The sequence below is a fragment of the Ranitomeya imitator genome, chromosome 6 (assembly GCF_032444005.1).
Source record: "Ranitomeya imitator isolate aRanImi1 chromosome 6, aRanImi1.pri, whole genome shotgun sequence".
NCBI lineage: Eukaryota > Metazoa > Chordata > Amphibia > Anura > Dendrobatidae > Ranitomeya > Ranitomeya imitator.
Genome location: NC_091287.1, coordinates 361,672,191 through 361,688,888, shown reverse-complemented (window position 1 = coordinate 361,688,888; position 16,698 = coordinate 361,672,191). Strand labels below are relative to the sequence as shown.

General features: G+C 44.2%; 1 protein-coding gene across 3 annotated transcripts in view; it reads right to left on the bottom strand.

Annotated features, from left to right (window-relative positions):
• Positions 1–10,242: 10,242 nt before the first annotated feature.
• Positions 10,243–16,698, bottom strand: part of NETO1 (neuropilin and tolloid like 1) — a 317,272-nt gene continuing 310,816 nt past the window's right edge. For 2 of the 3 annotated variants that reach the window (XM_069730978.1, XM_069730977.1), the window contains one exon: positions 11,746–12,972. The gene's annotated coding sequence lies outside the window, so the exon portion shown is untranslated. Of the gene's footprint in view, positions 12,973–16,698 lie in introns of all 3 variants that reach the window. The other variant, XM_069730976.1, reaches the window with a different exon arrangement.

Sequence of the window (16,698 nt, the reverse complement as noted above, 5' to 3'; positions counted from 1 at the left end):
CAGGCAGCGCAAATAGGGCATGCCCAAGGGATAACAGAACAGCGCAGGCTCCGTGACAGCTTAAAACAACGCTGAGGAGGCAGCGCATGGCACCAAGGGGGTAGGAATGACGGCTGTGCTGCGTCACATTACGAAGGAAAGTCCCAGCTCCGGGACGGTATAACGGTATCAGTGAACACATTTTATAAGTGTTAAGTTCTGCGTGTGCAAGGAGCTAAACCAAAAGAGCTACCTTTTCCTTGTGCAGCATTACTGCTGCACAAGATGGCTCTTTCAGTAACAAACGACGGGGGGGGGGACAGGTTCCCTTACATTTAGGTTGTTGTGCCAGCGTGGCGGTCGCAGGACACATTGCCGGCTACACAGCTGGGGATCAGCTGACGTTACTGAAACCCAATAACACTGGGTCGTAAGTTTTTACTGTGCAGCCTGCACTTCTGACCGCAACTGGCGGTGTTGGAGCCCAGGAATAGCAGTTCAGGTGGTAGAAAGATGAACACAGCAGGAGACCTGGATGACACCCAATTACTTAATCAGGCAGAGGAGTGGCAAATTCCTGCGAGATCCAGGCCTGGTTCATTTTCAGGAAAGTAAGCCGGTCAACGTTATCGGAGGACAGTCGCATGCGACGGTCTGTTAGTACACCACCTGCGGCACTAAAGACACGTTCCGATAAGACACTAGCCGCAGGGCAAGCCAGCACCTCCAATGCATACTGGCTTAGCTCTGGCCATGTATCCAGCTTAGAGACCCAAAACTTGAACGGGGAAGAGCCGTCTGGGAGTACAGTAAGAGGGCAAGCCATGTAGTCTGTCACCATCTGACGGAACCGTTGCCTCCTGCTGACTGGAGCCGCCGGTGATGGAGTAGACATTTGGGGCGGGCACACAAAAGTGTGCCAGAGTTGTGCCATACTGGGCTTGCCTTGGGCAGAGGCACTGCTTCTGCTCCCTCTTTGGGCAGAGCCTCCCCCACTGCCTCGACGCACTGAGCTGCTTTGTAAAGCACTAGCAGCACTCCTCTCAGTTGGACAGGAGAAGATGATGGAATTCACCAGTGTGTCGTGGTACTCCCGCAATTTACGCTCCCGGGTCAACGCTGGGATGAGGTTTTGGACGTTGTCCCGGTAGCGAGGATCGAGGAGGGTGAACACCCAATAATCAGGCATGTTGAGAATGTGGTCGATGCGGCGGTCGTTTCTCAGGCACTGCAGCATGAAATCCACCATGTGCTGCAGAGTGCCAACTGGCCCAGAAACGCTGTCCCCTGCTTGAGACATGATCTCTGCCCGCTCGTCATCACCCCACCCTCGCTGTACACACTGACCACTGGACAATTGTGTCGCTCCCTCATCTGGACGGAGCTCTTCCTCCTCCATTGACTCCTCCTTATCCTCCTCACAAATTGGCCCCTGCGTACCCCTTTGTGAGGAACCACGTGGCGCTGACTCTCCAGAAGCTGATGGAAAAGGTGACTCCTCATCCTCCACCTCTTCCACAACATCATCCCTTAACCCTTGCAAAGTTGCTGAAGCAGGCAGATAAGGGGGACAGTCATGCTGACTAGTGCATCATCTGCACTTGCCATCCGCGTGGAATAATCAAAAGGACGCAAAACCTGGCAGACGTCCTTCATAGTGGCCCACTCTGTGGTTGTGAAGTCTGATCGGCGCTGACTGCGACTTCTTTGCGCCTGATGCAGCTGGTACTCCATAACTGCTTGCTGCTGCTCACACAACCGCTCCAACATATGTAACGTGGAATTCCACCGGGTAGGTAGGTCACATATGATGCGGTGTTCCGGAAGGCGGAATCAGGGCTGCAGAGCAGCAATGCGGGATCTGGCCAAGCTGGAACGCCGCAAGTGAGCACACTCTAGGCGGACCTTGTGCAGCAGGGCATCAAGATCCAGATAGTCCCTCAGAAAACTCTGCACAACCAAATTGAGCACATGTGCCAGACATGGGATGTGAGTGAGGTTGCCAAGGGCCAAAGCTGCCACCAGATTTCGGCCATTGTCACACACTACCATGCCTGGCTGGAGATTTGCTGGCAGTAACCACACATCGCTCTCCTGCTTGATGGCATTCCAGAGCTCCTGCACTGTGTGGCTTCGATTCCCCAATGAAACAAGTTTCAAGACGGCCTGCTGACGTTTGGCCACGGCTGTGCTCATGTCGGTCATAGGTAAACGTTCACGGGTCCATGTGGAGGTGGACTGTGACGGCTCCTGCAGAGTTGATTCTGAGGAACTTGTGTAAGAGGAGGAGTCAATGCATACAGACTGGATTCCTGCAATCCTTGGAGTGGGCAGGACACGTCCTGCGCCACTCGCACGATCTGTACCTGGCTCAACAACATTAACCCAATGGGCAGTGAGGGAAACGTATCGCCCCTGTCCATGCTGACTGGTCCACGCATCGGTGGTGAGGTGGACCTTGCTACTGACGGCATTCAGTAGCGCATGTTTTATGTTTCCCTCAACATGCCTGTGCAGGGCAGGGACAGCTTGCCTGCTGAAGTAAAAGCGGCTGGGCACCTTGTACTGTGGGACTGCCAATGCCATCAAGTCACGGAAGCTGTCAGTCTCCACCAGTCTGAATGAGAGCATTTCCAGGGACAACAGTTTGGCAATGCCTGCATTCAGAGCCTGTGCTCGGGGGTGGTTGGCCGAGTATGCCCACCTTTTCTCCCATGCCTGTACTACCGATGGCTGTAGAGTAGACTGGGAATGTGAGGATGACTGGGAAGGTGGTGCTGTGGGTGGAATTACACAAGGTCTCTGGACAACAGTGCCAGAGGTTCTTCCATGGCGATCCTGGGAGGAAGCCAAACAAGCTGTGCGTGAGCTGGAGGAAGAGGCAACACGAGCTGAAGGGGTGGTAGCTGCCGCTGTTGGTTGGCCTACATCTTCAGTCTGTTTCTGTAACTCCACTGCGTGCCTGGTCCGCACATGTTTCCACATATTTGTGGTATTCAGGTTGCTGACATTTTTCCCTCTTTTTACTTTCTGATGACACAGCTTGCATTTGACCAGGCACTGCAAGTCTTGGGAGCGCCCTTTTTGGCTTTGGAAAGAGACAGAATCCTAACGGGTGCCAAAGTGGAGGCTACAGGCTCCGCAGTCTTCCCCCTCCCTCTCCCTCTTTGGCCCGTAAGGGGAATCTCTTCCTCAGAGCTGCTCCCACCACCTTCCTGTTCCTCACGCCACGATGGGTCAACGACCTCATCATCTCCACTACCCTCTGCCACCAACTGCTCCTCCTGGGTAGTCTCGGCAGCACAGTACGCACCAGATAGCGGCACCTGAGTTTCATCATCAGATGCGTACTGCGCTGTGGTCACCGGAGCCACTGGCCCACCCGCCTCTTCAGAGTCAGAGAGACAAAGCTGTTGGGCATCACTGCACACTGCCTCTTCTTCCATTTCTCCAATGCTGCTTGGCTGGCCCCCTGTTTCCAAGCCAAGAGATTCAGAGAACAGAAGTAGAGACGGCTCCTGTCCTGGGCTCTCTGACTGCCTGGCCAATTTGGCAGGTGGTGAAGAGACAGATGGCTGCTCTCCAGTGGTCTGTGCCTGAGAGGATGTGGCACTAACTGAAGTCGATGCCGAGGCGTTAGCTGCCATCTACCCGACAACGGCTTCAATTTGGTCTTCACGCAGCAGCGGTGCACGGCGCTCTCCGACAAAGCTGCGCATGAAGGACTGTTCCCTGCTGAAACTGAGTGACGACGAGTCACCGGCGCCCGCAGCAGGCACAGAATCACCACGTCCTCTCCCTGCTCCTCTCCCTGCTCCACGCCCACGTGCCTTACTCCCTGCCCTCTTCATCTTGGTTGACAGATAAAGATAAGCAGAAAAGTACTAAGGCCTTAGTGTGCTTATTCCTGAAATGCTCCTCCTAACAGGTGTAAGAAACACTAATGTTGTAAAGTGTGGACTAAACTTTATTATTTTTGAAATGTGGCCTACACAAGTGTTAAGTTGTGTTTGGTGAACTTTACTTTTTTTTTTGCAGATCGGGCTACAGAGCTAGTTTAAATCACACGGAGACCGTGCAGACAGCCGTAAACGGCGCTGCAAGGCCCAAAAAACCTCCTCTAGGTTATCCTATGTAGTGTTTTTCCACTATTTAGCTGGAGACGGGTGGAAAGACACTAATAGGGAATTTTTTTTTTAAATTTTAAACAGGCTGCACTATTTGAAAAAAAGGAAATTTTTTTTCAAGGTATGAGGCAGTAACGCACCCTGAGCTGAATCCAACCGGCTATGGCTGCACACAGACTACAGGGCGAGCTGCGCTCACACAGAGACCGTGCAGACAGCCGTAAACGGCGCTGCAAGGCCCAAAAAAAACCCTCTAGGTTATCCTATGTAGTGTTTTTCCACAATTTAGCTGGAGACGGGTGGAAAAACACTAATAGGAAATTTGAGAAAAAATGTGCAGCAGGCTGCACTATGAGCAAAAAAGGACAACTGTGTGAGGCAGTGTGAACCCCCCCTTAGCTGAATACAACCGGGTATATGGCTGCACACAGACTACAGAGTGAGCTGCACACACACACACACAGAGACCTTGCAGAACGCTGTTAAAACAGCGCTGCAAGGCAAGAGCAAGGTGAACAGTGAAGAACACACAGCGTTTTGCTAAATTAGCCTTTGGAAAGGAAAATAAAGCAATTAGCTATCTCAACTGGCCCTCAGTTAGAACACAGCGTCCTGTCCCTAACTGAAATCACAGCAGAGTGAGCGCAAAATGGCGGCAGCGTTTTTTATAGTGCAGAGTGACATCATTTCAGCAGCCAATCACAGCCTTGCCAGTACTTACATGCCCACCATGCTAAACAGGATGTGCCCACACTTCCAATCATTCCTCATTGGCTGCTCCGTTCAGTTTGAATTCTGGGAACTTCCGATTCCGGTATCCGATACGCGGGAAGTATCGGAATTCGGTATCGGAATTCCGATACCGCAAATATCGGCCGATACCCGATACTTGCGGTATCGGAATGCTCAACACTAGTCACCACGCAACAAAGAAGTAATGATTTTTACTTGTTGAACGGGGTCACCAGAGGAGCGGGGTTTCAAAGCAAGAAACAGTTTACAATTATTTTTGAAATTCAGGAACTTAGATCTATCCCCAGAAAACAAATCAGGAATTGGAATTCTAAGCTCTAACATCGGATTCTGAACCACAAAATCTTGAATGTTTTGTACCCTTGCAGTGAGATGATCCACACAAGAGGACAGACCTTGAATGTCCATATCTACACCTGTGTCCTGAACCACCCAGAGGTTAAGGGGAAAAGAAAGACAGAACACACTGCAGAGAAAAAAAATGGTCTCAGAACATCTCTTATCCCTCTATTAAGATGCATTAATACTTTAGGCCAGCTGTACTGTTATGGACCTGGTGGTTAGGAGCACCCGGAACGACCTGATGGTTAAACTAATACAGAACAAGCTCTGGGAAGTGGGAGCTCTGCTGACCGCAACCCCTAATCCTATCACACACACTAGAAATAGCCGTGGAGCGTACCTAACTCTACCTAGACGCCTCTTCACAGCCTAAGAGCTAACTAGCCCTAGAGATAGAAAATTAAGCCTACCTTGCCTCAGAGAAATTCCCCAGAGGAAAAGGCAGCCCCCCACATATATTGACTGTGAGTTAAGATGAAAGTCACAAACACAGGAATGAAACAAGTTTCAGCAAAGGGAGGCCAGACTAACTAAACAGACTGAGGATAGGAAAGGTATCTTTGCAGTCAGCACAGAAAACTACAAAAAGACCACGCAGAGTGTGCAAAAAGACCTCCGCACCGACTCACGGTGCGGAGGTGCCACTCTGCATCCCAGAGCTTCCAGCTAGCAAGGCAAAATCATGATAGCAAGCTGGACAAGAAAACAATGAACAAATAATAAACTAGCAGGGACTTAGCTTCTGCTGGAGTAGACAGGTCACCCGAAAGATCCAAGAGCGAACTGAACCAGTACAAGAACATTGACAGCTGGCATGGAGTAACGATCTGAGTGGAGTAAAATAGAGCAGCCAGCCCAAGAATAAACTACGTCACCTGTGGAAGGAACCTCAGAAGCAGCAGCTCCACTCACAACCACCAGAGGGAGTCCATGGACAGAACTCGCCGAAGTACCATTCATGACCACAGGAGGGAGTTCGATAACAGAATTCACAATTATAAACATACAATCTCCTCACCGGGGGAGCCTGTATTCTAGGGGCTTATTTCAGCCGGGGCCCTTAATCCATACACACAATCTCCTCACCGGAGGTGCCAGTATTCAAGGGGCTTATTTCACCTGGGTCCCTGAACACATACAAACGTAACTACACTGCCGCAAAGCACATAACTTAGATCTGATACAAGAGCATGGCCGTGCGGCCATGCAAACCTTTTATAGCTGCAGCAAGTACAGGACCTTCCTAGAAGGACCAATGAGAGGCTGCCACAGAGCCTGAGGAACTTCAGGACCTTCCTGGAGAACCAATGGGTTTTGCTGCAGTATCTAAGCATGTGACCCTCGATCTCCAATGAGAGATCTTACCCTGGGCATGCTCAGAAGGGAAAAAGCAGGACTTAGCTCCAAAAGCATCTGCTCGCCGCTGCCCATCACTGGCTTCAATGGCAGAAGCTGGAAAAGCAGCAGTAACCCTTTGCACAGAGTCAGACTGAGTGAGACACTGGGACCGATGTCTCCGCTGAGCAGGCTCCACTGTGGCAGGAAAAGAATGGGAGACCACAGCGGAGGTGGCCCAAGATTCCCCCTGTGCTGAGGCGGGAACTCGACCCCCTAACAAATGCCATGTTGCGTTTGGAGAGCCACTGTTGTGCCTAAACATTGAAACCCCCTGCAAGTGACACCATTTTGGAAAGTAGACCCCCTAAGGAACTTATCTAGAGGTGTGGTGAGCACTTTGACGCACCAAGTGCTTCACAGAAGTTTATAATGCAGAGCCGTAAAAATAAAAAATCATATTTTTTCACAAAAATGATCTTTTCGCCCCCAATTTTTTATTTTCCCAAGGGTAAGAGAAGAAATTGGACCCCAAAAGTTGTTGTGCAATTTGTCCTGAGTACGCTGATAACCCATATGTGGGGGGAACCACCGTTTGGGAGCATGGCAGAGCTCGGAAGAGATGGAGCGCCATTTGGAATGCAGACTTGTAAAATGCAGATGGATTGGTCTGCAGGCGTCACATTGCGTTTGCAGAGCCCCTATTGAACAGTAGAAACCCCCCACAAGTGACCCGATATTGGAAACTAGACCACCCAAGGAGCTTATCTAGATGTGTTTTGAGAAATTTGATCCCCCAAGTGTTTCACTCCTGTTTTTTAATGCAGAGCTGTGAAAATAAAAAATCATTTTTTCCCACAAAAATATCTTTTTAGCCCCCCAAATTTTAATTTTCCCAAGGGTAACGAGAAATTGGACCCCAAATGTTGTTGTTCAATTTGTCCTGAGTACGCTGATACCTCATATGTTGGGGTAAACCCCTGTTTGGGCGCACAGGAGAGCTCAGAAGGGAAGGAGCACTGTTTTATCTTTTCAAAGCAGAATTGGCTGGAATTGAGATGTGATGCCATGTTGTGTTTGGAGAGCCCCTGATGTGCCTAAACAGTGGAAATCCCCAATTCTAACTGAAACCCTAACCCCAGCCCCAACCCTAACCCTAGCCCCAACCCTAGCCCTGACCCTAGCACTAACCCTCACCCTAGCCTTAGCCTTAACCCTAACCATAACCCTAATCCTAACCCTAGCCCTAACCCTAACCTTAGCCATAACCCTAGCCTTAACCCTACCCCTAACCCTAGCCCTAAACCTAGCCCTAACCCTAGCCCTAACCCTACCCACAACCCTAACCCTAACCTTAGCCCTAACCATAGCCCAAATCCTAACCCTAGCCCTAAACCTAGCCCTAACCCTAGCACCAACCCTAGTCCTAGTCTTAATGGGACAATGGAAATAAATACATTTTAATTTTATTAGTTTTCTTTAACTAAGGGCGTGATGAACGGGGGTTTGATTTACTCTTTATAGTGGGGGTTTTTAGCGGATTTTTATGATTGGCAGCTGTCACAGACTAAAAGACACTTTTTATTGCAAAAAATAGTTTTTGCGTCTCCACATTTTAAGAGCTATAATTTTTCCATATTTTGGTCCACAGAGTTATGTGAGGTCTTTTGTTTTGCGGGACGAGTTGACATTTTTATTCGAAACATTTTCGGGCACGTGACATTTTTTGATCGCTTTTTATTCCGATTTATGTGAGGCAGAATGACCAAAAAACAGCTATTCATGAATTTCTTTTTGCGGTGGCGTTTATACCGTTCCACGTTTGGTAAAATTGATAAAGCAGTTTTATTCTTCAGGTCAGTGTGATTACAGCAATACCTCATTTATATCATTTTTTATGTTTTGATGCTTTTATGCGATAAAAACTATTTTATAGGAAAATAATTATTTTTTGCATCGCTTTATTCTGAGGACTATAACTTTTTTATTTTTTTTGCTGATGCTGCTGCATTGCAGCTCGTTTTTTGTGGGACAAGATGACATTTTCAGTGGTACCATGGTTATTCATATCCGTCTTTTTGATCGCGAGTTATTCCACTTTTTTTTCGGCGGTATGATAATAAAGCGTTGTTTTTTGCCTCGTTTTTTTTTTTTTTTTTTACCGTGTTCACTGAAGGGGTTAACTAGCAGGACAGTTTTATAGGTGGGGTCGTTACAGACGTGGCGATACTAAATATGTGTACTTTTATATTTTTTGTTATTTAGATGCTCTGAGCAGGTGCTGGTAAGCCACCTCCCTGCAGGACAGGACCCGGATGTAGCCCCAAGGGTCTCAGGGAAGCACGCAGGGAGCCCCCTCCCACTGGGTGATGCTCCTCTATGCCACCAGAACACTGCGATCATGTGGTCGTGACCGCTCCTGGCACATAGTGCCGGATGTCAACTACGATAGTCAGCTGACACCCGGCCGCGATCGGCCGCGCTCCCCCCATGAGTGCGGCCATGACGTACTATCCCATCACTGGGAATTAAGTCCCAGGTCACCTTGACGGGATAGTAAATCATATGGGATTAAGGGGTTAAAGGAAACCTCTCACCAGTTTTTGAGTCTATGAACAAAATGGCACCAACTTTATCTGCTCCTGTGATGCATCCCACAAACATGTCTATCAGCTCCTGTCTTCCCCTGCACATCCCCAAAAATACCTTTTAATATTCTCCCATGTAAATAAGGGTGGTCCAGACAGATGCGTCATCGCTGCAATATATGCTCCTCTTCTCTGCATCTAATCATGTCTTCCTGCTTTGATTGATGAGGATGATGCATCCTGCGCCATTTACCTTGCCAATAGAGATATCATTTCTGCACAATAGCCTCACAGGACCATGCAGAGGCACTCTGCTCTGCCCTACTGTTTTGTGCTCTGCTGACAGTAGAGCAGAGCAGAATGTGCATGTGTGATCCTTTGGGGTTAGTTTTCAAGTGCGATATCTCTGTTCCCAATGTGGATCACTTGTCCACCTCAATCAAAGCAGGAGGACCCGGTTAGGAGCAGAGAGAAGGAACAGAAGCCGCAATGAGGATGCTCATCGGACTGGGCCACCCTCACTTACATTCTGTGCAGGAGCATATCAAATGGTATTTTGTGGGCTATACATGGGAAGTCAGGAGTTGATATTGTAGGATGCAGAAGAGGAGCAGTTAAAGTTGGTGCCATTTTTTATCAAAAATCGATGACCGGTTCCCTTTAACACAGAGATTTGTGCAATGTAAGTCCTTTAATCTAACATCAATTTACCTCTACCCTTACTGGCTACTAGATGATACTTAATAAATCCCATTCATGATGTTTTTCAGCCCCATAACCATGCTTTATGTTATACCTGTTTAAAGAAATGTCAATAGCCCGTTCATGCTAAATTTAACCACGTGGTAGATACTGCATTTACAGTGCTCCTCAAGCACGAACACTGAAACATAGTGGTAATAATTTGAATGTGAATGTAGTGTGTAGTGAACTTACCATATTTGAAGAAGCAATCATTTCTGCTCTGTTTACCATAAACATTATTCTTACCAGAACGGCCATTCAACCACATTCAGAATAAGGCTTCAATATCAGATTAGAAAGGACGGGCTTGTGCCTACAAATAATGACTTTGGTGCATGTGCTGATCGACGGCCAAAAAAGTCATGAACTGGAGTACATTTCTACCATCATTTATTACAGGTTTGTGACATAATTGTGGTGAACATGTTGGCAACAGTCAATCAAAAACCCTTTTGAGAAAGTAAGCAAAGCTGTGGATCAAACCAAAGACCAGTTGCAAAATATTGTAACTTTTTGAAATAGTTTTACCCTTGCTTTCCTTGATCAAAGGGAGCTGAAGGAATCATTCGGGGGGGGGGGGGTAATTAACTTCCATACAATACTGAAGATTTATGTTCCACCGGGACCCTTCTCACCGTAACCCCAATGGAAAGTCTTCCCGACGTGTTTCATCTCATGTACTCATCAGGGGAAAGTAGGGCAATAAACGTGATCCATTTCTTATTCAGGACCCATTCTGCCTGTGGGGGAGGACCGGCTTACAAGGAATTAAGGAAAGCAAGGTGAGATCTTTCCTGGCTATATGTGCCTAATATTGAGTTAATGAGGAGAAAGTAAGGTGAGAGTACTTTTCTCTTTATACACACAACCTTTCTTTGGATGTTGTGATACCCTGGTGATAAGATAATGATTGTCTCTAAGAGACTTATATCATTGTGAGATGATTTTTTTGAGGACAAGGATTATCATTGGGGTTTTTTGATCTTAATATATACTGTCACTTTAGGTGACAGTTGTGTGTGTTTTTGTTCTATGTGAGTTTTGAGTTATTGCCTTTTGGCTTTTTAAATATACTCGAATAAAGTTTTGGATTTTATTATATTCTATTATCCTAGTGTGAAAACCATCACTCTAAGTAAACAAATGCAGGCAACCTGATAAGTGACACATTGCTGAATTCTGTGTTTTAACCCCTACCTCATACTGTCCTCAAACTGCATAGAAAAAGCTTGCTGGCAGATTCCCTTTAAGAATATCAAGGTCATAGTAGGTCATAGGTCATAATAAAGAGGCACTATAAAGCTAAGACTTTCTTAACCTAAATTTGCCTTTTGAAACATATGTGATTACTATCTCAGATAAAGAAGCAGTTTACAGCAATATCACATTAAGAAAAAACACTCATTTCAGACAGGTTAGTAACTGGCGTTAAGGTCAGTGTACACATTCAGTGCTGCAAATGATGGAGTTTTGGCAGGAAATATGTTGCGGAAAATACGGGCATTTTTTTGGTGCTTTTTACAATTTGAATCGTTGCAAAAAGGATGCAAAAATGCTAAAAGATTAGACATGTTGCAAGTTTTAAAATGCTTCAAATCTACAAGGAAATACATAAGCAGCATGTGCATGAGATTCCAGAAATCTTATTAACTTTGCTGTTAAATTAAAATACTATATTTTTTTCATGGCAAATACACTCAGGAAAATGTAGGAAAAATGCAACGTGTGAACATACTTTTACTCAGTTTCTGGATTACAATTATTAACAAGGAGTTCTGTATTTTACTAATGGGAGAGCCATAACAAAAACCAAGTAGTACATTGCGTTTGTTTCAGATATTTAAGTTATCAAGACCAGCAGTAATTTTTTTTTTGTTCAAAGTAACTTTTAATACATATTCTAAAATCCAATATGCATTTTTGTTTATTTAAAAAAATAACATAGAAACCAATATATATAACACTTCATTCATTTTCTTAAACACAAGCTCATCGAAAGTTTTACTTTGCTTTGGAAACGTATGGATACATTTCCAAAACTTAACATTAAAATAATAATGAAATGTGAAAAGGAAAATGTATTTACTGTAGATTATTGAAAGGCTTTTAATGCCTTATCTATTTGACAGCAATAATAAATTCACTCTTCAAGATCTTCGTTCTTTTAAGTTCAATAAACCATTCACTTGGGTAATAAAGAATTATTTTGAGCATTTGGCCGTAAGAACTACGCATTATTTCATTAAAAAAGAAACAATATGCAAGCAAGAGGGAATTAAAACATGAATGCTAACAAATGCATGCATATTTTAAAGATTTAACAAGACTCATCCATCCTTGCTCCAAATTTTAAATTACTAAACCGAAAAGCAATGCTGAAAAATTTGGTTCAACCATTTTGAATATATTCAGATCCTTACACAGAATACCATCTTACATTTTTTGACAAAGGCTAATAATGCGTGGCTATAAAATTGCAAATCAAGATCTTAAATTAAATATGTAATATAAATTAAGACAGAAGAAAACATCTTATTGCCATTTAATATTTTAATCCAAACAATCATATTTTATAGAATATTTGTTAAGGTAACAATGGTAATATCATTCTTTATAAAGTTAAAATTATGGATACTTTTAAAATTTAGGACCATTTATTTGAAGAAATTAGCAAAATGAAAATAATATACGAATTAAGAACATTTTATTGAGGGTTAATTTTCCACATCAGTTTTGTTCAGTAAAACAAAAACAAAGAAAATTGACTTCATCAAAAGTAAAATGCCAAATACTGCTGGGAGTTCTGCAATCAGTAACCAGATTCTTCTTCAAGTATCCAGCATATTTCAAAATGTACTTAAAAACTAAGGAGCACTTGGTGGCCAGCAACCAAATTACGACAATGTCATTGAGTAGCAGGAGCGTTGTGTTGAGGGCAGGAATGTCTGTATATCCTATATTAAGAAGGCAGTGGAATGAGTTTAGAACAGAGTCCAATCTCTGAAGAAGAGTGAAATAATTCTCTATAGAACATACTCATTTTTATCTCCTAAAGTTGTAAAAATTCTTCTCTGAAAGCAAAATAAATAATTAAACAGGCCATCCTAAAAAGTGAAAGAGAAATAGTTATGTTATTTCATTTCACAGCGTTAAAACCAGACAAAAAAAACAGTACATTACATGCACATTCTACTAAATACACTAAACACTGTCACAGCAATTCCCATATAAAATAAAAACAAAGAATGTAATATATTACAATGAAATATAAAAATGCACATATTGTATATGAATCCATTCTTTTTTTCCACTTAAAAAGTTCATTTACCTCTGTTTGGATTATTTTATTATGATACGTGGGCCTTAATTTTTATATTATTTTCATATTATTTTTGTGGGGAATGTGTCTGGTTTTTACATTTTAAAATTCATTCCCCTGTTACAATTATTTTTATACATTGGGCCAGTAACATTTATTTGGATTGAAAGCAGCTATTATTTACAACTGCTTTTTATCTATTAATTTAACATAAATACTTGAGTATAAGCCGAGATTTTCAGCAAATTTTTTTTGTGTTGAAAACACCCCCCTCGGCTTATACTCGAGTCATTGTCCTAGAAGATAGAGGGGGAGTGGCAGCGGCGGAGCAGCGGGTAACAGAGGCAGGAGCCGGCTGCTGCGGCTAACTCCTGTTCCAACTGCTAAAGAGAAATGAATATTCACTGCACTGACAGTGAATATTCATTTCTCTGTAATAGCGAGCACAGTATCAGCCGCAGCCGCCAGCTTCCTTCAGTGGCTGAGCAGTCACACGTGCCCGCTACTTAAGAGAAATGAATATTCATCTCTTTCCACTCCCATAGGCATGAATAAAGGTCAATATTCATTCCCTTAAGTAGTGGGGACATGTGACCACCCACCGCTGCAGCTGCTGGCACCGGAACAAGATGCTGCGAGGGAGCACAGGACGGTAAGTAGGATGTTTTTTTAAAGCTTTTCTGATGGGGGCATTGCATACAAGGATAGGGACAAGGGTGCCATGCATACAAGGATAGGGATGAAGACCATAAATACAAGGATAGGAATGAAGACACATGCATGCCAGGACAAGGATGAGATGGCCATGCATACAAGGATAGGGATGGGGGTGCCATACATACAAGGATAGGGATGTCGAGGCTATGCATACCAGGAAAGGGATGAGGACCATGCATACCAGGATAGGGATGAGATAGCCATGCATACAAGTATGGGGATGAGGAACCATGTATACCAGGATAAGGATGATGAATCATGCATACCAGAATAGGAATGAGGAGGCCATGCATACAAAGATAGGGATGAGGGTGCCATGCAAACAAGGATAGGGATGAGGGGCCCTCATACCTGGATATGGAAGAGATGGACATGCATACAAGGATAGGGATGAAGGTGCCATGCATACCAGGATAGGGATGGGGGGCCATGCATACCAGGATAGGGATGAGGGGGGCATGCATACCAGAATAGCGATGAGGACTTGCATATCAGGATAGGGATGAGGAGGCCGTGCAAACCAGGATGGGGATGAGCGGACAATGCATACCCGGCTTATACTCAAGTCATTAAGTTATTTTTTCCCAGTGTTTCGTGGCAAAATTAGGTGCCTTGGCTTATACTCGAGTCGGCTTATACTCAAGTATCTATGGTAATTTTCATTTATTTCACATATTTTACCCCAGGTGAAAATGCAGCCTTCTTACTTCATAGTAGAGCTCACTGGGTCCCTAAGCCCTACTGCTCCTATTCTCCCTAGGCCCAGTGATCACAGGACCGACGTATCAGTAGGAGGAAGTGCTATTACCATTCCCTACAGATGTAGCCAAAATTAACTATAAAAAAGTGAACCATCTTAATAACTTAGCACAGAAAGTTATCTTACTAAGGTGGACTAAGATAAGTTTACTGTGCAAATGCCATTGACTGATTTTAAGTTAGGTGTCAATTTTTTCTGGGCTCTGATATCCCAGGGCTGTATATTTTGTGTTCCTTTAATAAATATCTACTTTTGTATTTGCTGTTTATACAGTACTTTTTCAGCACTGTGTATACAGATATCCATAAGACAGAGATGGTGACAAATCATTTCTCCCTGTTCTCTTGGTAGCTCAGCTGTGTTTTACAGTTCTATGAAAATGCCCAAAGTACAAATGCCCACAGAAAAAAGCCCACAGCCATGAATGCCAACAAGAAAATTGCCCACAAGAAAAGTTGTCTACACAGGAAATTACCCACCCAAAAAAATTGCTCATATGGACAAAATAACAACAGTTATCACTAGTGTTGAGCATTCCGATACCGCAAGTATCGGGTATCGGCCAATATTTGCGGTATCGGAATTCCGATCCCGAGTTCCGATATTTTTGCGATATCGGGAATCGGGATCAGGATGAATATTTATGTGTAAAATAAAGAATAAAAATAAAAAATATGAATATACTCACCCTCGGACGCGCCCTGGTTGTAACCGCTGCAACCGGCAGTCTCCGTTCCTAAGAATGAGCGAGTGAAGGACCTGCGATGACGTCGTGGCTTGTGATTGGTCGCGTGAGCGGTCACATGAGCGGTCACGTGACCAATCACAAGCCGCGACATCATCGAAGGTCCTTCACCCGCTCATTCTTAGGAACAGAGGCTGCCGGTTACACCGCTAAGGTCCAGGGTCCGCCAGAGGGGTGAGTATATCCATATTTTTTATTTTTATTCTTTATGTTTTACATGAATATGGATCCCAGGGCCTGAAGGAGAGTTTCCTCTCCTTCAGACCCTGGGAACCATTCCAGGATACATTCCGATATTTGTGTCCCATTGACATGTATTGGTATCGGTATCGGCGATATCCGATATTTTTCGGATATCGGCTGATACAATCCGATACCGATACTTTCAAATATCAGAAGGTATCGCTCAACACTAGTTATCACACCCGCTCCCCAACCTGTAATATGTTATATCTTGGGGGTTTGTTTGAAGTTATGTCCTATTTGACTTTTTACCTCTGTAAAGAGTTTAACTTTTTTATTTTTTTGTTGATAAAGCCACAGGAGGGTTTGTTTTCCTATGCAATACGTTTTTGCTTTGAATTACATCATTCACTTTATCTTATAGTGTACTGAAAAGTAAGATAATTCCAAGTGAGGTGAATTTGTGAAAATAACCCAATTTAATTACTTTTTGGGTTTCATTTATGGTAAAAATTACCTAGCATCATGAATGTCAAGATCAATCAAATTATGGCAATACAAAACTTGATAAGCAACCCCATTCCATAGTCCAGGTCATTGCTCTCTGGCAATAGACAGGAATTTCCTGATCTTATGGTTTCTGCAGCATGGTATTTGATTTGTCAACCTCATAAGATGTCATCTCTGCAGCATTCGATGTACAGGTGAATCACTGTCAGCCCAGCTTTTCTCAAGCCAGGCCTGGTATTGAGATTTGAGGTTGTTGGTTGTAATAATCACCTAGGCAGGTTTTACTATGCACTATGTTCTATCTCTTAGGTCCATGATCTTACAGCAACTATGGGTAGATGGCAAGGCCTTGCAATGACCCCATCCACAAGATCCCAAACTGGAGCCGGTATTTCCACTGTCTCTGTCTGCCAACTTTTGGTTGGCCCACAGACTTTGTATCTACCACCAGTATAGTCTTTAGTCACAGTCTATGTTTTGCCATATAATGGATACCACAAACGTAGAGCATGTATTCAGCCAACAACAGTCCCTAGGATAGTTCCTCAAATCCATACTAAAGATACCACAACCGTAGCACGTGTTCCAGATCCAGC